Here is a 24,873-nt window from a genome sequence, read left to right as displayed (position 1 = left end):
ATGCTTCTGGATTGCTTTTTAATGGCCTGCTTTGTTCTCTGGCTTTGCACTGCAGCCAGCCAGCTTGGCTGCCTGGCAGCCACATGTCACTCATTAAGACAGCAAGTCGCCTGTGGAGCTGGACAGTTTCCCTGCTGCCCTGGGGGAGACGGCCTGAGAAGGACGGCCGGGAGCACAGGCCCGTCACTTCGCTCTGTGTTCTGTAATGTCCCTCTATTTTCTTGGCTGCTTACCCAAACCAACTGTACCATGGCCCAGATGGGCCGGGGTCTCCCAGGCTCACGAGGAACCCCCACAGGTGCTGCTGTGTTGGAAGCCCAGACCCGGAACCGCGCAGGAGATAGGGAAGGCTGGGGAGAGGGTGCCCTGCTCGTCCTGGTGCCTGCTCCTGTTCCACAGGCTTCCTGACCACACGGCCACTCTCCAGCCATTTAAGGGATAAGCACGTGCCCCAGGGCTGGAGGCCAGGCCTGTCCTCTACATCCACTGGCATCACACTAGGATAGTGACCTCAAAACGCTGGCCCACTTGGGGTGCGCAGTGGGTCTGCCCAAACATCATTGTCAGGTGGGAGCTTTTAAACACAAACTCCAGGGCCCTGCCCAAGGCCCTTCGGGGGTCTGGAAGGCTGCATTTTCCAAGTTGTTCTCTGTACCTCCAGGGGGAGGGCCATGTAGTAGGGCTGGGATGCACAAGACCAGATCCTTCATCCATTCACCCACTTCTTCAGCACAGACATTTGAGTGGGGTGCTGGGGTGCAGTGGTCCTTGCTCTCAGCAAGTTCACGGTCTAGAGCAAGGCAGACCTTTCTGTGACTGCGCCTGCTGCACTGCCTTTCGCTGATGCTGTTCTAAGCTCCTTACCTCCCTAAACCACCCTGTGCAGCAGGGACAACCACAGTCCTCAGTTACAGACATAAGACAGGCACAGAGAAGTCAGGCAGCTTTGCCAAGTTTGCACAGGGGCCAGACTTGAAGCTGGGCACCCGGGACCCTGTGCACACACCCTGACCACTCCACACACTGCCCGCCTGACAAGCACTGGGCAGAGCATCTCAAGGGTGTGACGAAGGGCAGTGATTGGTGCAGGTTCAGATGGGATGGTCAGGGAGGACTGTCCAGGGTGGGTGACACTCAAGGAGGATGGAGGGTAAAGCCCTCTCACCACTGCCTGTGAGTGAGCGCTAGACCGACTTCCGGTCAGCAGGGGTACGGGTCCATGAAAGACCCCCAGCTCGTCTGAGCTGGAAGAGAGTGGTGGCATCCTGCTCCCACACAAGCGGCCACTGTGCCTGGGGTGGCACACGTGGGGCAGTGGGTGGTCCTGGGAGGGTGGGTCCCAGGAGAATGCCCGGGGACAAGCCCTGTGACCTTAGCTGAGCCAGGGGCTCCATGTTAAATGTCTCCTTCCCAAGGACAAGTTGATTGTGTTCTTTGTTGGCCATCCCTGGCCCTGGGTCTTGTGGGGCTGCACTGTTTTGCCCCAGGTTTAAAGCAGCCATCCCCGGGCCCCTCCCGTATCCCCGGGCCCCTCCTGTAACAAAACATCACCCTTCCCCCTAAGACCTCTGCACACTGAGAGGGCAGATGGCGCTCGCTGAACCGCGAAGCTAAAACAGAGCAAGCTGCTGTTGCCCGCTTCTCTCAGAATGACCAGTGGCCCTTCCTCTTGTATTTGCATAGGAGTCATTCGAGCCACAAGCTTGTATGAGTGTTGTGGGGCTGCCACAACAAAATGCCACAAACTGGGGGGCTTACGACAACAGAAACAAACGTATTTTCTCCCAGTTCTGGAGGCCAGGTGTGGGCAGGCCGAGCCCCCTGCGGAGGTTGCAGGGGTCCCTCCGTCCTTCCACCGGCATTCCCTGGCTTGGCCTCTGGGGTCCCTGGCCACTTCCTGCAGGCGGTGAAACCTCCCTCTGCCTCCTTCGATGGGGGCACGTGTGATGGCACGTAGGGCTCCCGTGGTGAACCCAGGATACGCGCATCCTGCCGTTTCCAGGTCCTTCACGGAATCACATTCAGTATAAGTCCCGTTCACCAGTGTCAGGGTGGGGACATGTCTTGGGGCTTCCTACACACTGCTTGGTGACCTCTCACACCCCAGCAGGAGAAGGCCCTGCCATTAGCTCAGCTTTAGGCCGAGGAAATACACACAGGGGTTCAGCAACACCCCCAAACCACCCTGCTGGGGTGTGAGTATGCCAGGACTCTGGCCCCTCCAACCTCTAGCCCCTCCTGACTCTTGGAGAAGGCCCCCCAGTGACCTGCTCCCCAGCCTCGCAGAGACAAGGGTGGCCTGTGGGGCGGGGAGGCCATCCATGAGCAGCATCCAGTGGGCCCCAACCCCCTGGTCTGACTGCAGCCTCCTGGGTGCTCATAATGGGGTTCGGGCTTCTAGTTGGGGCCAGGATTAAAATTTATACGGACCATAAAAGACCCCAAATAGTGAAAGCAATCTTGAGAAAGAAGAAGAAAGTTGGAGGCATCATAACTTCCAGATTTCAAACTACATTACAGAACTATAGTAATTAAAACAGCATGGGACAGGCATAAAAACAGACACATAGACCAATGCGACAGAATAAATAGAGAGCCCAGAAATAAACCCACACATATATGGTCAATTAATTTACGACAAAGCAGCCAGGAATATACATCAGGGAAGGGTATCTCTTCAGTAAATGGTGTTGGGAAAACTGGACAGACACATGCAAAGGAATGAAACTGGAACCCTGTCTTACACCAGACAGAAAAATTCACTCAAAATAGATTAAAGACTTGAATGTAAGACCTGAAACCATAAAACTCCTAGGAGGAAACATAGGTGGTGAGCTCCTTGACAATAATTGTTTGACTCTGACACCAAAAGCAAAAGCAACAGAAGGAAAAATAAACAGTGGGACTACATGAAACTCAAAGGTTCTCACGGCAAAGAAACCATCAACAAATGAAAAGGCAACCTACTAAATATGAGAAGATATTTGTAAATCTGATGAGAGGCTGATATCCAAAGTATATAAAGAACTCATACAACTCAATAGCAAAAAAACCCAAACAATCCAATTAAAAATGGACAGAAGATCTGAATGGACATTTTTCCAAAGAGGACACACAGATGGCCAACAGACACATGAAAAAATGTTCAACATCACTAATCATCAGGGAAATGCAAGTCAAAACCACAATGAGGTATCACCCCACACCTATCAGAACGGCTGTTATCAAAAACACAAGAGATAACAAGGGCTGGTGAGGACGTGGAGAAAAGGGGCCCCTCGTGCACTGTTGGTGGGATTGCAAATTGGTGCGGCCACTATGGAAAACAGTGACCTTATTTGGAAATAGGGTCTTTGCAAGTGTAATCATCTTAAGATAAGGCCAGGATGGAGGAGGGTGTGTCCTAATCCAGTGACTGGTGTCCTGATAAAAAGAGGGCACACGTAGACACAGGGAGGCCATCTGACGATAAGAAGGCAAATTGGAGTGGTGCTGCCACACAGTGAGGAAAGCCAAGGACTCCCGTGAACGACCAGAAGCTGGAAGAGACGAGGAAGGGAGGGCAGCCTGGCTGATACCTTGATCTCGGACCTCTGGCCTCCAGACCACAATGAATTTCGATCGTTTAGGTCACCCAGTGTGTGGCACTTTGTTATGGCCACCCCAGGACACTGATAGAGATGGGCTAATCTCTGAGGTCTCTTTCTGCTCTGGATCCAGAGGACTATCCCAAATTAAATGGCCCTCGAATCACAGAAACAGACACCCAGAGCCCTGTGCTGATGGACACCGCCCAGCTGCAGTCGACACCCAGGAAGCTTGTAAACGTTCCAGCAGAATGGTGACTGTAAACAGACATTAAAAGATTCTCAGTTGCACGTGAATCTCCCGGACAAAATTGTATTTCCATAAACATTGCAGAAACGATGCAGAGAATTTGATCAGCAGGGCCAGGCTGGTAACCAGTGTGAAGGCGGAAGTGTCCTCAGCACCCACCAACTCAGGCCCATCCTGTGAGCCCCAGACTCTGGGTTCACCACTGGTCTTGTGGGACACTCTCTCCGGGGGGCCCGACACCCCAGACTCAGCATGTCCAAAGCCAGGCTCACCGTCCGGCCCCGCGCTCACTTTCCTCTCCCCACCAGCGTCCTCCCGATTTGTGCACCCCACCACCTGCCCGCCCCTAACCCCGCTCACCACCTCACCAGCACCCTCCTCCAGTGCCACTCCCTGCTTCCACCTGTCACACCACTTGTCAGCTGTCTTTGGACACATGTGATCGGTCCGCCCCAGGCCTGCAGGCAGGTGTTGTTACCTGTCCACATCTGTCCACAGGAAGCCACAGAATTAGGATGGAGGAAGTCAGTGTCAGCTGCCTGACAGGCCCATGTAATCGCTGTCCACAGAGGAGCCAGAGCAAGGAGAGCAGCTCGTACCCGCACACTGGACACCACCACACGTGGTCCGGTTCTTGTGAGGAGGAGACGGGCTGCCCAGCTGAGTCAAGCAACACAGCCAGCCACCAGCCGTTCCCCTGTGCTCCCTCAGGCACTGACCGCCAGCAGCTGCACCTCCCGTCCGTCACCGGTGGTCATTTCCCCGCCCAGCAGGAAAGCCCCAAGGGGCACCTGTGCCGTTTGCCCACCCAGGTGGGATCCGCTCCCTTGTGGCTGGGTCCATCCCAGATGTCCCGGACGCACGTGGTGGTGGGGGCGCGGGAGGAGCAGCGGCAGGTGAGGACGTACGAGTAAGGGCTGTGCAGGCCCCTCCACGCGATGCCTCAGACCTGCACAGGTTGTCACCGCTGTCATGGGAATTCTGGGGACTAGGCTCCCCTGGTTTGGAAATAGCTATCGTCATGCTGCCCCTAGGTTCCGTAATTAATTCTCTGATACTTGTCCTTTGTAGTTCCTTGCAAAGACGTTTTAGAGAACAGCTCAGCTAGGCCGGGGGAGGTGGGCTGGAGGACACCCTGGGTGTGAGGAAGGCACCGGCAGAGCAAGGACACTGCCCAGAGCCCCTCCTCCGCTTCCAGGCCGCCTGAGCCTGGCTGTGGGGGCCTGCTTTGCTGAAGACCCCCCCCAGGGCTACACAGGCCTCCGTGAGCCCTGCCTCTCCTCCCGGCAGCCCACCCTGCTTGGCTGGTGAACAGCTGCTGCCTCTGGCTCTCTCTGCTTTACCGTCAGGCCAGGCCGTTCAGGGGAGTCCCAGAGCCCCGGCAGCACCCCTGGTCCAGCTCATCGTGACTGTTCAGGATGGCAGGCGCTAACACGCTATCATGTAAACAGTCCCCTAGGCGTTCTTGTTTGAACTGTCTCCACTGTGACCCCCTTTCTCTCGGCCATGAAGCCAGACCCTTCTTTTCAGGGCAGTCCAGCCACTGCCCTCGTGATGCCTTTGCCATGCAGCGTCCCCCAGGCAGTGGGTGACCAAGGGAAGGAGGGTGGGCCACCTGCATCCCAGGTCCCACACTACGTCAGGCAGGACCCCACACCGGGCACTGTGTGGCAGGCGGCTGGCACAGCAGCCCTGGCACAGGTCCCTCCACTGTGTCCTGGGCATGAGGTTCCAAAGGGGTCATGCGTTTGCCTCCAGTGGGGTGAAGAGGTGGTGAAGTGGGTGGCAGCTCTTCTGTCTGCAGCTGAAGCCTGATTTCTGTCTGTCACCATCAATAGCAGCAGGACCTGCAGTATATGCTGTGGGCACCCCTGCCAGGCTGACCCTCGGGGAGGGGTGGTACGTGGGGGCGGGGTGGGGAGAGGGACCTGGGGACTCAGACTGAGCCCACCCTTCGGCCACAGCATGTGCAGAGCGTTCTGTCACCCACTTCTGTGATGGGTGATGGGGATGGGCAGCCATGGAGGAAAGGGGGACCCGATGCTGGAAACACAGCTGCCCAGGGCCAGGGCTGTCAGCAAAAGGTCCTGCCTGCTGGCAGACCAGCCTATGTGGGCCATGGTGGAGAGCAGCCCAGGGACACGGTGGGTTGGGCATGAAGCTGCCCAAATCTGAGACCCCTTCTCCCATAGTAAGGGACAGGAAGGCTTTGTCTTACCAGCACCCCACCATTAGTTTGCTCCCCCAGAAAAGTCCAGAGAACCCCGTTTCAATAAGAATTGCATTGCTCAGGTTTCTTTTTGTTTGCAAAGGACACAACTCATTTCTGAAAGGAAGGGAGTTTGCTGGTTGACTTAACTAGAATGTGTAGGGTGGATGGGCTTCAGGCACAGCTGAATCCAGGAGCTCAAAAGACATCACTGGGCACCATCTTAATCAGATTAAACTTATTTTTCCTGTGTTGGGTTTGTTCTCAGGCAAATGACCCAGGAGCACTAGGTTTAGGGCGTCCTTGGAACTCCCAACTTGGAGGGTCCAGCAAAATCCTGGGCAGGACTCTGTTGGGACTGAGGTCACATTCCCGTTCCCAAACTGATTTCTGTGGCTGGGGAAAGACAGTCCTCTCCTTGGCTGGCCTTGGGTTGTGTGACCTCAGCCACATCACGTGATTATTCTGGGGATACTGAGGCTGCAAACACAACAAAAGCCACTGTGCCCGGTAAGATGGGCACGGAGCTTGCAGTAAAGGAAAGCAGAGAGGGGTGTTGATGGGCAAGGAGCTTGCAGTAAAGGAAAGCAGAGAGGGGTGTTGTTACCAGGTAAAGATGGGCCTGTGTCTGGGGAGGGGAGAACCAGAAGCAGCTGATGCCCCGTGCGTGCTTCTGACATCAGTCCTGGTAGAATGTTCCTGCTTCTCAGGCCCCTGCCATCTCACGCTGGCAGCATCGCCCACTTCCTCCTGCCCAGGGGGTCCCACAGCACACAGTGCCAGGAACCCAGGAGGCATTCAATTAATGTTTGGGTTGTAGAAGTCCATAATCAGCAGCTCCCCCTGTCTTGTACCATTCTGGCTGGATTGCTCACCTCCGTGGAGGGGTCCGTGCATGTGGCAGACAGACAGATGACAGAGGGGTGTGCACAAGTGCAGGGCCTACCCCCGAAGGTCCATTCCCACCCCCCTTACTGAGGGAGTGTGGGGGTCTGGCCCCAGCGTGACCCACCCCAGGCACGCAACTTGTCTAAAGCCAGTTCCTTCTCCTGCTCCCATCAGCGGCAGGTCAGGGTCCACATGCGTTTGACGCTAATGGAAAATCTGCCTTGTGACTCATGGAGTGGCCTGAGTGAGCAGGCGTGTGACAGTGAGGGTGGCCAGGCCAAGCTGCCTCTCCACAGGGAGGAGGCACACTCGGGGGCCACCACTGCTACAGGGTTGGCCTCTGGCCACCAGGGCCAGCACCCACGGCTCTCCAGCTCTCAGGAGAATGTTGAAGCCTGTGGCAGGCAGCCCCCCACTCCGACTGGGTGGCCAGCTTAAAGGGGGGCAGTTGTCAGCCGGTCAATTCCAGAATTGCAGGCATTTGGAAATGGAGCAGCTGCAGGCACAGGCTGGGGCCTCAGCCCTCCACCCCCACCTCGAAACCAGTCCCTAACCCCGCCTGTCAGATCAGCTGCTCATAAAACCTGGCAGGCAGGAGGTATGCAGGAGGCTGCAGGAGATTTAAAGAGGAAAAACTAATGTTTCTTAGCCAGCATTTCAAATTGAAACCTTTCTCAAGACTTTCAAGTCAGGCCTTTCTTCTCCTCTGCAGACCTGCCTGTTTCTGGGTCCTGGCGCCCGGCTGGGTCTGGAAATAGAAATGCATTTGTGCATGCGTTTGCTTAGCAAATATTTACTAAGCACCTCCTGTGGGCTGGGCCTGGGGGAGGCACTCCATCGCCCTTCTCCTCATCTTATGGCAAAACAGACAAACCGCGCCTGCAAGGACCTTGTGCCTAGTGTGGGAGGACAGAAAAGCAGCACAAAGAGAATGAGGTGAATTAATATAGGTTAGGCAGTGCTACACGCCATGAAAAGGCAGGGCAGGAGGAAGGGGACTGTCTGGGTGGGGGTCACACTTCCAGTTACGTTTTCTTGAGTGAGGCAATTGGAGTGGAGTGGACACATCTCCCACATGTTTTTCTAGGCTCCCTTGGCTGCCAAGTGGAGGACAGGTGGGGGCAACGGTGGCAGGGAAACCAGTGGGAGCCTACTGGGCGCTCCAGCAAGGTGGTGAAGTGGGCAGATCCTGGATGTAGCCAGACTTGGAAGTCTTGAGAAGGGTTTCAGTTTGAAATTCTGGCTAAGAAACATTAGTTTTTCCCGGAATGAGGAGAACTGGGATTCCATCTGAACAACTGGAAGGACAGGGGCTGCTGTAGCAGTGAGAGGCGGGGAGAGCTGTCTCTTGGTCTACCAGATGTTCAAGTGGAGGAAGCAGGTCTACCAGATGTCTGAACCCAGGAAGCAGGACTACTAGTCTGGAGTCCAGGACAGGGTGTTGGGTTGGAGGGAGGCATCCAGGAGTCACAGAGATGGTTTACTATCATGGAGAGTGTCTTTAGTTTGGAGACCCATGCCGAGGTCATGCAAACATTTATATGGCACCTCCACTATGCCCCTTGGAGGACTATTCTCATGGTGTAGGGTCGGGATGTGAGCTGTTCTAAGTTCTCCTGAAGGGCGGCACTAACCCAACGCCCACTGCAGGCTAGGCCCCTCCAAGCCCCTCCCAAAGCCCCGATCGCCATGTGGGGACAGTGTCTGAAAGTGACGCTGCTCCTGTGGCTGAGGTCCTGTAATGCAGTAAGATGTGACAAGGTGAGTCCCCCCTTTGCCACCACATCCCAGTGGGGGCTGCACATAGCCCTCAGGGTGGTAAAAGGAGCTGCTGTGTGTGTGTGTGTATGTGTGTGTATTTGTGAGTGTGTTGTGTGTGTTACATGAATGTGTGAATGTGCATGTGAGTGTTATATGAATGTGTGAGTGTGCTGTGTATATGTGCGTACGAGCATGTCACACACACATATGAGTATTTCTGTGTGAGTGTGTTTGTATTTAAGTCTGGTTTAAAAAGTGACCAAGTGAACTCATGCAGAAAGAACCCAGGGTCAGAAAGGGCTCTGCCATGTAGACTTGGAATGTGTGCAACCAGGCCCTCAGAGGGAAGGGAGGAGAGGGCACGCTGCTGCAGGGGTGGGCATGGATGCTCAGCCGGTAGCTGGCACGTTCCTTCCTGGGACTCACATTCTCACACTCCCACATCCCCTGCAGTGGGCAGAAAAGGTACTCATTGGCCAAGGGGAGGGTGGAGGGCAAGAAAAGGAAGTCACCATCTCCTGGGTGGGTGGGCATCTGGATGGGCAGGGGCAGGAGGGACCTCGGTGAAGGGCAGCACCCCTGCCTTCAGAGGCCACTTCCTGTGAGGAGCCTGTTTGGGGCCTGGGGAAATAAGTAACCCAAATGAACAGGGGTCAGCCATGGGCACAGGAAGTGTGATCTGTGCCTAGTGGTTCAGGAAGGGACAGGGATGCATTGCTGGTAAGCGGGAATAGTGGCTAGGTGGTGCGCTCATGGCTGACAGGACTCTTTAGGCCAGCAGTAATTTCCTGTGGTCAGGTGGCCCTCTTGGTCCATGCGCAGCCAGCCTGGATGGGGGTGGGGAGGATGGGGGATGATTTGTGCAGTGTTGCAAAAGGAAAATTGGAGCTTAGGTTGCTGACCTGAAAGTAGATAGCAAAATGCTATAAGCTGGTTCCAGAAAAGGGCTTACCCCTTCTCCGTCACTGGGGACATCATCATAGCACCATCACCACCATCACCACCACCACCACCCCCATCAGCCTCACCTTCTAGTCATTACTGTTTGGGGGGTAATGACTGGATGTTTCTGTTTGCCCCACATACTTTCTCCATCCCTCTCTGCCCTGCCTACACTGTGCTCCAGGACGCTGGCCACCAGGTGGGTAACTTTACCACCTGGTTCCCTCACCCTCTGACTTCCAGCTGGGACTTAGCCAATGGGAAGCGGAGGAGGACGTTACATGGAAGAAGGCAGATGGGAGGGGCACTGTTCTTCACCAGCCTGGCTCTGCCACATTCCTGCAGTGGCGTGTCTCTCCAGGAGCACGGGTCCTGCCAGGTGGCCCTTCCTGGGGCCTGGTCCTCGCTCTGGGAACAACTTTCCTTCACTGCCCTCCCGGCCCAGAATGGCCATGGCTCCTGCTCTCAAGTCCCCTGCCTCAGCAGCTCTGCTTGTTTTCTTCACTCCTGAAAATGCTTTTCATTATCAAATTTCTTTGGTCCCCCCACCCCATGAGTGAGCCATCTGTTTCCTGCCTGACTCCAAGCCATGTCAGTCTGTGGTGTGCCAGGCACGGCGCACACCTGTGGGGAGTCCCAGCAGCACCTCTACAAGGCTGGCCCCACCGCAGCTTCCGGCAGGGCCTGTGCCTGGGCACCGAGGTGGAGGTCAGGGGCATGGCCTGCCTCTGGGGCCGGGGGGTGGGGAAGTGCAAAGTTGCTCCTCTTTCTTCTGGGCTAAAGCCCCCTTGTCTCTGCTGGCCTCCTCTGCCTTCCCGTCCCTCCCTGGCTGCCTCTTCGGCCCCCTGCTCTGCCCTTTTCTGTGTTTACAAAAGCAGCTCCCTTGCTTGCCTCCCACCCCCACCCACCGTCCTGGTTCCCATCTTAAAGCCTCCACTTAGAACTCATGACCTCGCAAACACAGCCAGCCCTCTATGGGGAGGGCATCTCTATGGGGGGCCACTGAGCCCGTCCCTCAGCTTCTCCCATCCCCTGGATTCCAGAGGAGCCGAGGAGGGTGACCAGCCCACTCAGAGGGTCATCAGAGCAGGACAGGCCGTGTCCACATCAGGTTTCTGGGCTCCTTTGCTGTCCCATTCCTGAGCCCCAGGGACTCCAGACTCATCAGAGAGGGGCTCCTGGCTCCTGGACGGAGTACGATCCCAGGACAAGGTGGAAATTGGCTCCACTGCACAGATGCTGCAGGAACAAAATAGAAGTTTGTGGTGCAGAACCCACCTGGGGGGAGGGGCTGGCCTGGGGTAGAGACCTTGTTTCACTTCCTCTGGGCTCCTGGCCTCTTCCCAGGCCTGCGGGTCCTCGTTTCCTTCCAGATCCAACCCTTGGTGTAACCGCCTCTTCCATCACTCTCACTCCCCCCATGGACTCTGCCACACGGTCTCCCTCCCCCTCCTTTCTCTTTCCTTGGTGACAGTGACAGTAACAGCCACCATGTCCCTGCTCCTGCTGGCCATAACTTTCATTGTCAGGGCCTCAGCCTTTCCGTAGGCACAGCCCTCCCCACGGAAGCCATCAACCCTGCTTCCAGAGACCTGGGAGAGGCCACAAGTATCCACGACAAAACCCCCGTTTCTTTGGTGTCTCAGGTTTTCATTTCAAACAGAATCCACTCACTTCTTGCTTTGTCCTCCACACCAATCGATGCTTCACAACGTGCTCCCGGGAGGTGTGCCGTCTCCCGCCTGCAGCTCTGCTCACCCCTCCCAGAGCCTTCGGATTCAGGTATCGTGCTATCTATCGGGTGCTGGGGGCAGCTCACGGCCCTGGCCGGCAGGGTGACTAAATGACAGTGCCCTCACCCAGTCAGCAGGCAGTGGAGTCTGCCTAATCTTGGCCAGCGTAGGGCAGGGCGGGGGCCCAGCCACCCAAACAAAGGCCTGTTTACCAGGACAGGAGGATGCCAGCCGCAAGCCTGCCAGGCTCCCAGGGACCCACCCGCTGACTCACAATGGGCAGCCTGTGCCGTGGCCACCCGATCCTCCCGGGGCCGCCCTGGGCCCGGCGCCGTGAACAAGGTGAGTGAGGGGAGAAGGCGTGGTGAGGAGCCTGTGTCCTTGGCAAGGTCAGACAGCATGCATGAGTCCTTAGAGGTCAGCCAAGATGGCGTGGGCAGAGTGACAGAGCGACCAAGACCCTCTCTGAGTGGGCAGAACTGGCCCCAGAGCTGTCCACATCCTAATTCTGGAAACTGAATATGTTACCTTTGCGGCAAAGGAGAATTCGGGGAGCCCAACCCTACCCCCAAAATGGGAAGAATTCCCTGCTTTTCTGGCCCAGTGTGCTCAGAGGCCCTTAAGTGGAGAAGCGTTAATGTCAGAGAGAAGCAACACCAGAAAACCTCAGCTGCTGCTTTGAATGCAGGAGGGGCCACGAACCAAGGGGTGTGGGTGTCTCGAGAAGCTGGGAGGGGAAGGGAACTGCCAGAGGGAACCGGTCCGCCCACACCTTCACTTTAGCCCCGTGAGACCCATAGAGACCTCTGACCCCTGAGACTGACTGCAAGAGAACACATCTGTGTGTGAAGCCACTGAGCTTGTGGGCGTTTGTTATAGCAGCCACAGGAACTCTCGCGCTAAGCAACTACCCGTGTGGGCGTCTCCAATCTGCCCTCCCTGGTGTGTGACCAGGATGCAGTTACAACCTGGCTGAGCCTGGGACTCCCCACCTGAGTCTCGAGGAGATTAATACCCTCGGTGATGGGCTGGGACAATTAAGCAAGAGAACACACCAGGGCCCTCCACGCATGTGCTATGCATGGGACAGCACCCCCACGGTCAGGGCCAGCTCCTTCCTTCCCCGACGTGTGCTCAGGACTCTGGTTTGTCCACTCATGTGGGTTACAGCTTGTTGCTGGGGCAACAGGGAGTGGGGAAGCCTGTGGGGTGGGCAGTGGGGCCTGAGCTGCAGGCATGGGGAGGGTGAGAGGGGACAGGCTGGGGAGATGGGAGAAGGGAGCCTTGTCTCTCCCAAGATGACCAAACACATGGGCTTATGACGCACACCAGAGCGTCCCGCTCTTGCAGCCCAAATAGGTTACAGGTGAACGGAGACATTGATTGAATCTGGCCCTGGGCTCGGTATGAAGCACAGGCTGGATAGACCTCGCATCAAGAAGCCCTAGGATACCCAGCCATCCCTGGTCACCAGAGCACCCTGCAAAGATGAGCATTTTCTGGACATCAGGATGGGGAAGTTTGGGGACGCAGGTGCAATATGGGGGGAGCAGGGTGCTGGGCAGTGGTCTCTATGGAGAGCGGGAGCAGAGGGCTTGGACTCAGGTGCAGAGGGAAGGCGCCTGGTGAGGGCCCATTGGGGGCAGAGGAGGACGTGGAGGGACGCGGGCAGTGGTCACGGCCAGCAGGTCCGGACTGGTGGTTAGTCTGCAGCTGGACCCACATTGGTGCCCTCTCACGTCCTGCCAGGCTCACCCTGACCAGGAAGCAGGAGAGCCCCACGTGGAGGCAGCTGCCTCCTCGGATCTGTCCGGCTGTGTCATGGCCCCGGGCTGCCACACAAAGCACCACACACTCGGTGGCTTAAGCCACAGAAATTCCTCCTCACAGTTCTGGAGTCCTGACGTCTGGAATCAAGGTGTGGGCAGGGCCCTGCTCCCACAGAAAGCTCCAGGGGACCGTCCCAGCCTCTCTCCTAGGCTCTGGTGTGGCCGGAAGTTCTTGGCGCTCTTTGGTCTGTAGAGGCGTCACCCCGATCTCTGCATCCGTCCTCACATGGCCTTCCCTGTGTGTCTGAGTCCTTCTCTCTTATAAGGACACTCTCAATGGACTCACGGCCCATCCCACTCCAGTCTGACTTCATCTTAACTTGGTGACATCTGCAAAGACCCTATTTCCAAGTAAGGTGACACCTACAGGTGACGGGGTGAGGCTGTGGACGTATCTCTTTGGGGGACACAATCAAGCTACAACATCATCCACACCACAAAATGGACATCACGGATGACCCAAGGGCACAGAGCGCCCGAGGGCCAGCCAGGGTCCATACCCAGGGCGGGGGCTGGGAAGGTCCAGGTCTGTGAGCCGATGTCCTCCTCTGCAGACTGAGGTGACCCTGAAAATCTCCCCTTTCCTCCCAGTTTTGGGGCTGCAGATCCCTTACCCCAAGCAGGAGGGCAAGGACGGACCCACGAGAGGCCCCAGCCAGCCCTTCCTGGGCCTGGGAGAGCCTGAGCCTGAGGGAGGAAGGGCTGAGTCTTGCTGAGCTCTGGGAAGCCGCCCAGAAACCCACGGCTCCTTCAGCCTCTGAGCGGCCAGCACGGTGCCTTCACACAGCCGTGGACATGCACAGGGAAAGGGGAGCCCTGGAGCACAGGGCCGGGCAGGGGCCACACGGGGCCGTGGTTGGGGGGGCAAGGGACAGACTCCTCTGGGCCTGGGTCCCCTCACCTATAGGACAGGATGGTGGATACAAGTACCACGGCCAGGAGTGCAGCCCAGGTAGAGCACGGAGCCCATGGCAGTCCTATACACCTACGTGTCCTTATCAGAGAAGTGAAGGTGCTGGGTCCACCCTCGTGCCACGGGGCCAAGCAGTGCGTTCAAGGTCATTCCCCACCCCGCCTCCTCCAACCCCCTCAAAATGCAAAGATCAGGTCGGCTCTGGGCCAAAGCCTGGTCGCTGGCACCCTGGCTTCCTTGGGCCTAGCCCCCAGCTCTGCTGAGCCCTGCTGAGGAACAGGAATCCACGGGAGGAGGATGTGGACATTCTTGACCTGTGTCCACAAGCCCAGGGAAGCGGGAGGAGGGCTGGGGTGAGGGGCGGTGTCTGTAGTAGCTGCTGAAGCTGTGGGGTCCCTGTCTCCATCATCCTGTCCGGCCAGAGGGACCCTCCCACACAGAGCCGCCACCGACGTGGGACCACTGGTTCTGTTGAGTGGGCCCACTAAGCGTTCCGTGTACAGGGGATTTTAAACCTGAGTTCTGGCCCCAGGGGGCCAGGCGCGGGGGTTCCACACACAGACCCGCTGGACCGGAGCCCTGTCCCTCTGCAGCTCCCAGCCCCCCGCCGTAGGTCAGGCACCCCCCTGCCCCAGGCCCCAGGCCCACCTGTCCCATTCTGACTCGCCTGCCTCCTCCCTCATGCCTCAGGTCATGGCTCCAGGCTCCCCGCTCCTCTTCTAGGAGTGCCGGGGGGCTCTTGTCACCGAGGGCCACTCCCTGAATTCCCAGGCCTAAGGGTGAATGTGTGTCCATCCTCCCCCCTCCCCAGACTCCCAGGGATGGCCCAGCCACACCAAGGCTGGGGGGAGGCCTCCTGCTCCACATAGCCTTACAGGAAAGAGGGAGGGGACCCCCCAGACAGCCCATCCTGGTCTCTCCTGGGTGGCAGGTGTCCCCACCTACTCTCCCATAGCCAGCCTGTCCCCCACTGTTTCCAGGGTGTGGACCCCAAGGCCCTCCCCACCCACTGCATCGTAGGGGCTGGAAGCCTAGCACGGATGCAGCTACCATACTTGTGGCCAGAGGCCTTTCCCAACTCCTCTCAGCCGGGTCACATCCACCCACCCAGGAGGCCTTGACCATGAGTCACCTAGGGTCAGGCAGAAGCTGCCTCGCCTGTTCAGACTTCGGGGCCTGCAGCCTCAAGAAGGGGGGGGGCATGAACCCAGCAGGTGGTCTGGAGTGGGTTAGGGGGTTCTGCCCTGCTCCAAGCCATCTCGGCTGATGACTGACCAGCTGGGAGAGCCTCGCTCAGCCAGCCCTGTTGGCCCAGGGCAGGTCATGGTGATGGTGCAGCATTTGGCAAGGCCTCCTTGTCATCCTGAAGTGTGGCTCTGTCCTAAGTGGCTCAGAGGTCAGCTTCCAGCCCCACATCACTGCTGGCCAGAAAGAGCCAGGACAGCCTCTGGCCCTTAGCAAGCCAAAGCTTCCCATAGGTCACAGGGCAATCAATAGGCAGCAGAGCTGGGGCAGCAGGCAGAGGGGAGCCCTCCTGAAGCCACGCACAGGTCGGGGGGCACCCCTGCCAAGCTTGGCCTGTGCCAGCCTTCATCCTCTGACCTGTTTCCTGGTCCCCCTGTTGGGACAGTTAGATGAGCTCATATTCAAGAGGGGACAGTTCTCCCTGCTAACCTAGTATAGTGGGCTGCATGGTGGCCCCTGAAAGATGACAAACCAGACCCGTGAATGTGACCTTATGTGGAACAAGGGCCTTTGCAAATGTGATCGAGGTCAGGATGGCGGCAAGACCGCCTTGGATCAGCACGGGCCCCAAACCCACTAACTGGAGAGGGAGGCCACAGACGGGAGGGCCACATGAAGACATAGGCAGGGACCTGCTGATTCATCTACAAGCCAAGGGATGCCAAGGGCTGCTGGCCTCCCCCACAATCTGGGACAGAGACCTGGGGCAGACCCTCCCCGAGAGACTCGGATGGAACCAGCTCTGCTGACACCTTGATTTTAGATTTCTGGGCTCCAGAACAGTGAGAGACTGAATGCTTGTGGTTTAACCCACCCAATTTGTAGTGATTTGTTACTGCCGCCCCAGGAAACGGTATACCCAGGATGCTCAGAGTTAGGGACACACTGGTGACTGAACTCAGAGCTCCCCCACAATAGGGTTGTGTGCGGGAGCTGGAGAGGGAAGGTCCTCAGACACAGCCTGCACAATGGCACAGAGGGGAGGGAGCAGAGCGTGGCCCCACCATTCCCCAAACCAGAGCTCTGCCCCATTCAAACCCTATCTGGGACACGTCTGCCCATGTCAAGGGCTTTTCAGGAACATGGTAGATGGCAATCGGGTCTTCCCTTCCCTTCTTCCTGCCCTCACAGGGCACAAACACCCGCTCCCTGGGATAGGCAGTCAAACTGGCCCCCCAGTTGGGCAGCCCCTGGCCTGGGGGTGTCAGTGAGGGGAACCAGGGAAGCCTCGCACCCCGAGTTCAGGCTTTGGTGCTGGGCCCCAGGGAAACCCAGGCGATGGAGCCCTGAGGCCAGTGGCCCCACGTGTGAAGAGTCTGAATGTTCCCTTGGGGTGTAAGGCCCCTAACTGATTCCATGTTGGGCCTGGGTGGTCCCTGGGCAGGGGTGGGGTGGGGTGGGATCCCCGAGCACCGCTGCGACCTGATTCCTGTAGGCTCACTGTGAGCAAGGACACAGCGAGCTGCAGAGAGAAGGACAAGCCTCAGGAGTGAGACGTGTAAGTCCGCGGGGCTGTGTGTCCTACGTGCTCGGGACTCAGCCGCCACTTGGCTGTGACGACAGCACATGGGGCTTCACTTCCAGGCAGCTGTGGGGCGGCCCATGGTGATGACACCTCCTGCCCCAGGGCTGAGGGCGCAGGACACCCTGTGCTAGGGAGCAAGGGGAGGCAGGTTACATGGACCTGCTGCTCGGAGGCAGGAAGCACTCGTGTAGGTAAACTGAGGCACCACTGACACTCATGGGGTGTCGGGCCGAGGAGCAGAGGGTGTGTGCAGACAAGAGCAGATGGTGGTGGGGTTCAGGCTGTCAAGGGTGCTCTCTGCCAGGAGGAGTTGGGGGTATTCTGTTGTTAGGGGGCGTCCTGGAATGTGCCTGGGCCGAGTGACAGGAGAACACCCCAGCTTGCTTCAGCTCAGAGTGGGTTGAGGGGAGCTGTGGGGCACCTTTTTGGAAGCCCTGTGCAAGAATCAAGTGCCGCAGCCCTGTGGTGACGCAGACTTGCTTCTGGCCGGAGTGGGAAGGGTCAGTGAGGAGGGGAGGGCTGGGAGGGCCACAGAAGGACGTATACAAGCAGCGGGGTTCCACAGCTCCACTCGGACGGATGGATGGATGGGGCTCTCTCCACCCGGGAAAACGCTGAGCCCACCCTGGGTCCACGGAGCACCAAGGAAAAGACACTAGAAGCACACTTCTCGCAGCTGTGTTTGCTGTCAGGCTCTCCTGAGGACCCTTTCATCTGAGTGAAATTGTAGGTTTGTCATAGTGGCCAGGCCCCTGCCAAGTCCCTCAGTTAGCTGGAGTCCTCCCATGAGCACAGGGTGCAAGACACTGCTCCTGGGAGCGTCCTGAGCCCCCTAGGGGGAGACAACTGGCCTCCGCTCCCTCCTCCTGCCTGACCCTGGATGCTTGCATCATGGAAACTGCTTCCAGAAACCCTTGCCTGAACTGCCCAGCCGCAGGGAGGCAGGGGTCAGCTCAGCAGGCAGCACTCAGGTGACTGTGCAGCAGCCTCTCCCCCGAGACCCCCCGGGCCAGTAGGGCCAGAACCCCAGAGCTGTGATGTCACTGTGGCTCCATGCAGCTGCCAGGCACCCAGCGAGAAGGCCCCTCCTGGCCAGCTCAGCACTGACGCAAATCAAAAGCTTCCAGCTCCCCAAGCAGCTGCCACCCGCTCAGCCGCTGAGCCAGTGGCCCTGCGGGCCACAGAGAGAGGGGTGGGGGCAGCAGCGGGCTCCAGTGTGAGGCCTGGCATTTGAGATAATCAGCTGTTCTTTAAAGGGAGGCCAGCGTGGCGTGTGTGGCTCCTTGGAGGTCAAGGACAGCCAGCTACTCTCACAGCTCCCTGTGGAGCCCCAGATTCCGTCTACCAGGCCACAGCCTGCCTCCTCTCCCCACCCAGAGGGTGCCTGGGGCCCTTCGCCCTGCTCATGGCTATTTACTGGAGTGGCACTGGAAGCATGGGAGGAAGTCAGGCCAGGTGGACCCACCCCCGGGCGGAAAGGGCAGGAGACAGGCCAGCCTCTGTGCCGTCACACAGGGTCGGGTTCTGTTTCCTCTGGGTCTCCTTACACCCGCAGCTTGAATGGCCGCCACCCAGAGCAGCTACAGCTGGGCCTCCCTTGGCCTCCGGATGGCTGGTGGAGTCTCACCTTTCACAGATCCTCACAGATCGGAGTGGCTCACAGACACGAGGCACACATCATGTGCTTGTCAGAGGGAAGGGGGAGCTGGGCGTGGTGGTCATGAGGACTGAGAGCACACTCCCAGGCCCCTCCAGACGAGAGCTGTCCCAGGAACCAGGACTGCCCTGGAAAAGGCCACCGGCCCTACAGGCATACTCTGCCAGCCTACCAGTGTTCTGTTCTTCCTTAAATACACGTGCACACATACTCACATGTACTCACACATGTGTGCACATGTATGTGCACACACACATAGCTCATGCGCACACAAATGCATACATGTGCAAACACACAGCATACATGTACACACACGCATGCATGCACATAGCTCATGTGCACACAAATGCACACTTGTGTAAACACACAGCATACATGTACACACATACACACAAGTGCACACATATACTCACAACAGCATACATGTACACGTGCACACAAACATGCACACATGACTCACATGCACACAACTGCACACGTATGCAAACACACACTCACACACGGTGGGTTCAGCTGCTCTCCATTTCCAGGTCAGCACTTGCTGTAATCGACAGGGCACTTTTCAGGATTTTGACCACTTCCTGCACCACACAAGGACCCTCCTCTCCTCTCTTTCTGCCCCCCCAACATACACACACACTGTGCAGCCAAGACCACAACCCTCTGCCCAGGGCTCAGAGAATGCAGAAGAGCAGGGTGTTCAGGGGCTGAGAAGGGCCACCTGAGAGGGTGACAGCGAGGCAGCCACTCAGGGTCAGTTGGCAGGTTCAAGCGGGTGAGTAAGAAAGGAGCTGAGGACAATGACACCTAGGCATCTGTGGGCCCTTTTCCATTCGGACAGTCGAGGTGCGGTCCGGAGCTGAGGGTGGAAACACCCAGAACAGCGGGCGGCAGTGCGAGTCAGGGAGGCGGACAAGCAGACAGGCAGACTGAGGCTGCTGGGGCCTCGCAGGAGACCCCCTGCTGGCTGGGGTTCCTCTGAGTGTGGGTGCAGGCCCTGGACTGGGACCCCGGCTCCAGGGGCGGGGGGCTCTGCAAGCCTCCTGGGCAGCCCCGTGTCCTCGGGCCGCCAGAGCAGAGTCCCCAGGTGGGGCCAGCCTTGCCTAGCTGCACAGCCGCCCACCTGGGCCGCGGGCACCTGGGGCTCCTCACAAAGGGGCTGTTCTCAGCAGGCACAGCATTCCTCCCGCCCCCCTTCCGCGTCCCTCTTTCTGCGCTTCGGGTTGAAGCTGGCTTTTGCTTTGTTTTGTTTTAATAACCTAAACAATTGGCAAAGGCTGCATCAGCCCATGGGCAGTCGGCCAGCGGTCACGCCATCCACGTGGCTGGGCTGGTGGCTGTCATGTGCAAGTGGGGTAGGGGCTGGGTGGGGAAAGTTTTGCAGAGTCGTCCAGAGGTGTAAGGACCCCCTCCCTTTCATCCCACGCCTACTTTTCCAGACAGGAAAGGCAGTCGGGAGGCACTGCGCCACCCCGTCCCCCGCTCCGCTGACAGAGACTGGGCCGCCCACCCGTGCACCCCCTGACAGAGGGGGGCTGTTTCTTCTGTTCCTTTGAACTGAGCAAGGCCCAGCGCTGCCAACACTTTCTGTTTTCCTGCCCACTCCCTGTCAAGCCGCTGTGGCAGTGCCCCAGTCAGTATTCCCACATGTTCCAACCTGCCCTTTAGTTTACAAGACGTAAATATTTGCTCTTCCATTAAGAAAATAATCAGAAGTTATCCTTTAAGTGCAGTGTACACACTGGTGCCCTTTCTAAATGGTGGAAGGAAAAGCTTCTCTGGGTGGTTCTGGGGAAAACCAACCCCGCCCTCTGCCTCCACCTGTCTGAACGTTCTGGAAGCCAGGGCACCTGGGGAGGGAGGGTTGCAGGAGCCCCTGGCCTGAGACTGAGGTGGGAGAACACCCCTGTCTCCTCCGATGGGCAGCCACCCATCCTAGGCTTGGAGCTGAGTGGGGCTGGGGCTGGAAGATGGCGGAGCGGGAGGCCCAGAGAATGTTCTAAGTGACACGAGGGCCAGAGAGTGAGCAGTCACTGCCCTGGGGCCCTTGGGGGCTGTTTGTCCAAGGACACGTGGAAGGACACTCCATCCGTGAAACCAAGCTCCGGAGGCAGACAGCTTCCGGGGGGGGGGGGCACATTGGCCCCCATCTGCTCCGATGCAGCGCCTCTTGCTAGCGTTTGCTTCCTGGCCTGCTATGGGTGCGGTCCCCCCTCCAGGAACAACGGTGACACTTGGCTCTGTCCTCGACGCTCTGACGTCTGCTCTCTGCACTCTGGGCCAAGACAGAAACTGAGTGAACATTCCTGAGATGGGATCTCTCCTTGTCCCATGGTCCGGTGGCTCCCAGACCACATCGAGGCGTTGGAAGGCTGTCTCCTCGCTGGATTACCTCACCCCTCAGGGGTGGCAACAACATTGTCCCCTGTCTGTTTTGGGGGGAACTTCCTTACAACAGGCAAGAGGAGCAGGAAGACGAGGGCCTGGAGTGGTCTGAGCCTGGGCGTCCTAGGGGTCATTGAAGGCCATATCCTGACCCCCCACCCTCCACCATCTCCCACCAAGAACCCACGGCACCCCAGCCCAGGCTGCATGACTGGAACTGCAACCCTACTGGTCCCTCCAGGATCCAACTGGGAAGGCAGGGCTGGCCCCACACCAACAAAACACATGACCCCAGATACCCCAGACTTCTCTCAGTGTCCCCAGTGCACAAGTGACTCATCAGAGAAGCAGACTTCCTGTCCCCACCGTTGGGCACCAAGTTGCTCACGTTCCCACCAGCTGGGACTCTCAGAAAGTGAGGTCTTACTTTTCTCTCCATGAAGAATGCAGGAGAGTTTCACTCCTTTTAGACCCCTTTCTTCCAGGGCAGGGCAGGATGTAGTGTCTGCTTTTTAAAAGTCATGTATCGATTTTAGTGCATTTTAGAAAAAATGCAGAGCCTCAAAACCGTGGTTGTGGGACTTGACTACTTATGGGCAAGGCTGACTCAGTAGCCGTTCAGCCTCCAGCAGACAGAATGAAAGGCACTGTGCACGTCTTGGACCCAGCTAACACCTTGCTGAGGTCTGTGAAGGCGGAAGTGTGGGAAGCACTGACTTGCCCAGGGTCTGCACACAGTTTCTGGAAAGGGACAGAAGTTAGCTATTTTAGAGGCCATGGCCACACAGTCTGTGCTGCAACCACTCGCTCTGCCATTGTATCTCAAAATCTCCCATAGATGACACACGCCAATGAGTGGTTGTGGCAGGGTGTCAATAAAACTTTACTCATGGACACTGAAATGTGAATTTTACATAATTTCCGCATGCCGTATCTTCTTCTTTTTCCAGCCATTTAAAAATGTTCAAACCATTCTCAGACCGTGGGTCAGACACGAACAGGCCAGATTTGGGCCATCGTTGGCCACTCTGATCCCACCTAACGCTCCCATTTATAGATGAGGTGACAGACCCAGAGGCGGGAAGAGACTTGCCGAAGTGCATGTGGCATGTGGCAGCAGAGGCTGGGTTGGGGTCGATTGCTGTCAGCCCCGTGGAACAAGCCCCTGGCCCCAGCAGCATCCTGTCCCTCTGCGGCGCAGGCATAGCCTGACTCTAAGTGGTCCTGGGAGCTGCAAGTCTCAGAACCCATCCCACATGGAGCCCGGGGTCTTGTACACAACCCGCCCCCTGGCTAATAGGACTGGCCCAGGAGTGAGTGCCCAGGAGCACGGGGGGCAGGGGGGGGGGAGGGGAACGGCAGGCATCCTTGGAGGTGGTAAGAAGGGGCTCTCGTTCCTCTTGTTTCCCTGAGGTCTCTAAGCTGGACCAACACACAGACCATGGGGTGCTGTGGCCAGGACCCCCTTTCCCAGGCTCCTGCAGGAGGAGAGAAAGCGGCTTCACCAGGAAAGGAGTGGGGCGGGAGAGGGCAGAGAGGTGGTGAGAACACCTGCCCAGGCAGGATTCCCAACCAACTCCCTCTGTTACGTTACCTTGAGTTGGGATTTTGTTTTCTGCAGCCTCCCAAACCCTTTAGCTGGCCTCGTTCTGCCTGGAGGAGGGCCACACAGAGGACGCGGGGCCCAGAGCTCACTGTGAAGCAGCTCTGTGCAGTGCACGGCGGTGCTGCCATGCCCGGCGGGGTCGGGGGCCAGACCAAACGCCGTGGCCCTGGGATGGCCTTGTCTCCTGTGTGTGCTCAGGGCCCTGCCGGCAGGTCTCCACTCACGCCTGAAGCCCTCGTCTTGGGGCAGCTGTGATTCATGGCCCTCGTCTGCCCTCACCCCTCCAGCTGCTGAAGCCGCATGGGCCGCCTGTCGCTGTACCAGGATGAGCCCAAGGAGCTGGCAGCCAGCCAGGATATTCCAAAGGCCCAGGCGGCTGTCAGAACTGTGACGTGTGGTGAAATCCCCAAATGTTCCAGGACAGGAAACCGGTTTAACACTTGCGTTTTCCCTACTGACGTTTGCGTCAACGCCTTCACCTCCCAGCCACAACCTGCTGGGAGCCACCAGTTAACCTGACAAGGGTCTGAAACATCTTCCGGCAAGGATGCAGTTGGCAGACACATGCATAAAAGCTCAATTTCTTCGATTAAAGCATCGCTTCTCTAAGACAGAGCTTTTTGTTGTCCCTAAAGGAAATCAGGCAAAGGCTTGAGGGGAAGCCGCCCTACACGTCAGATCAATGATGTGTGGCAAGGCCGGATGCTGCAGCCTCTTCTGACGTCCACTGATTGGAGCCCAGGGGCTGTGGGCGCCCCCGGGAGGTGAGGCCTCCGCCCTGCCCACCAGGGCACCCTGACGTGCAGGGCTTCCCTGGGGAAGGGCTGGCTGAGTTGGAGCCTGGCCATGCCAGTCCTCTTGATAGGACCCAGTGGTCCTGATGGAGGCAGACGTGGTGTGCAAACGCAGCAGCGGAGAGAGGGTGACCTCCCTGACCCTCTCAGGGAAACCAAGGCCCGGTGGCAAGTCCCCGGATGCCACATGGCACCGCTGACTCACTCTGGCCTTCCTGGGGGGAGGGCTGGACATGCCATCATTTTGGAATGTGAGCCTGGTGGCCCCTGCTTTCACACATGCACAAGGCAAGTCCTAAAGGGCAGACGCCCGAGTCTGGGGTCAGGAGAGAGGGAACAGCTCCTGGGAATCATGAAATGCAGACCTGGAAGCCTGGCTCCTTCCACGTCGTGGCTTGACTGGCAGCATATTCCGGAGAGCACTGGGTCAGGCGGAAGCAGCAGCCAAGCCTGTGCCACCAACCTGCCCTGAGCCGTTGAGGGGACCCAGAGCAAGGGAGTCCTTTAGACCCTCGCTTCTTTGGGTGTTCAAATTTCCAGCATCATAGTTTTTATTACATACACGAATATGTGTATATGCAATGAGTCGGATACGATTAGCAAAAGTGTGTTTGGCCATAATTTCTAAACAAGGTCCCATACATAATGACTGTGACTTTAAATACCTGAACAAATATTAATAAAGGTTTGAGTTCTCTGGTCCTTTAACTGACCTCCTGGAGGCCATGGCTGAATCGAGGCGTGTTCTGGACACAGGAGATATCTGGGGCACCTCAGGATGTAATCCCAGCGTGATTCCCTTCACTGCCAACTTACGTCTCGCCTTTCTCTTTCCCCCTTCCCCTCCCTTTTCCTCCTTCTTCCGCTCTCTCCTCTTTTTCCCTCCCTTCTCCCTCCCTTCTCTTTCTGTTTCACTGTCTGTCCCTCCCTGCTTCCTGTCTCACACACACACACACACACACACACACTCACACACCCACTGCCTTTTCCAGACAGAGCCAGCAGTGACAGGTCCATCCCGCCACGCACTCCATCACAGGTGGTCATGCAGGAAAGCCTGCTGACACCCCTCCCAGCATCCGTGCCAACTCCAGAGGTGCCAGGCTATAGATCGCATTGAACCAGGATTGTCCAAGACCTTCGGGGCTATGGGACAGACACCCACTCAGGCCGGGCTCAGAGGTGGGGCATGGAGACGTGGGGGTCCTCGGTGGCTCGGGGTGCTGAGGGGAAGATCGGACTGTTGGCAGTAGGTGACCAGCCGTTCCTGTTTCTCCGGGATGGAGGGGATACAGAGCTTTGAATGCCGAAACCAGGCAAGTCCCCAGCACACCGGGACAGTTGATCACCGAGCCAGGGGTGGGACTTGGAGGAAGTCACGGAGGCGGCCGATCCGGGACAGACTGCAGGAGGGCCACCTGGGAGGGCTCCGGCGACAGCATTTGATGCTCACGCCATCCTCAGAAATGAATCTTGGAGAGGAACCCAGTTTGGGCACATTCCCTGGATGGTGATGAAGGACCCCAGAACAAGGAGTGGCCGACCCAGC

General features: G+C 57.7%; 2 long non-coding RNA genes across 4 annotated transcripts; one reads left to right on the top strand and one right to left on the bottom strand.

Annotated features, from left to right (window-relative positions):
• Nucleotides 1-7,263: 7,263 nt before the first annotated feature.
• Nucleotides 7,264-11,438, bottom strand: LOC141569986 (uncharacterized). Its single transcript, XR_012493748.1, has 2 exons — nucleotides 11,312-11,438; nucleotides 7,264-10,876 (listed from the first exon to the last, which is right to left on the bottom strand). It is a non-coding gene; the product is annotated as an uncharacterized LOC141569986 (long non-coding RNA).
• LOC141569984 (uncharacterized) lies at nucleotides 8,630-20,546 on the top strand. 3 transcript variants are annotated; one of them, XR_012493744.1, is made up of 3 exons: nucleotides 8,630-8,695; nucleotides 11,284-11,419; nucleotides 11,591-20,546. It is a non-coding gene; the product is annotated as an uncharacterized LOC141569984 (long non-coding RNA). The 3 variants fall into 3 exon arrangements; XR_012493745.1 differs by having other exon boundaries at nucleotides 11,586-20,546; XR_012493746.1 differs by having other exon boundaries at nucleotides 11,284-12,903; nucleotides 13,120-20,546.
• Nucleotides 20,547-24,873: the final 4,327 nt, after the last annotated feature.

Source organism: Rhinolophus sinicus, linkage group LG01, assembly GCF_036562045.2.
Source record: "Rhinolophus sinicus isolate RSC01 linkage group LG01, ASM3656204v1, whole genome shotgun sequence".
NCBI classification, from domain to species: domain Eukaryota; kingdom Metazoa; phylum Chordata; class Mammalia; order Chiroptera; family Rhinolophidae; genus Rhinolophus; species Rhinolophus sinicus.
Note: the sequence above shows the minus strand (reverse complement) of the source record. Positions and strands in the feature narration are given on the sequence as shown.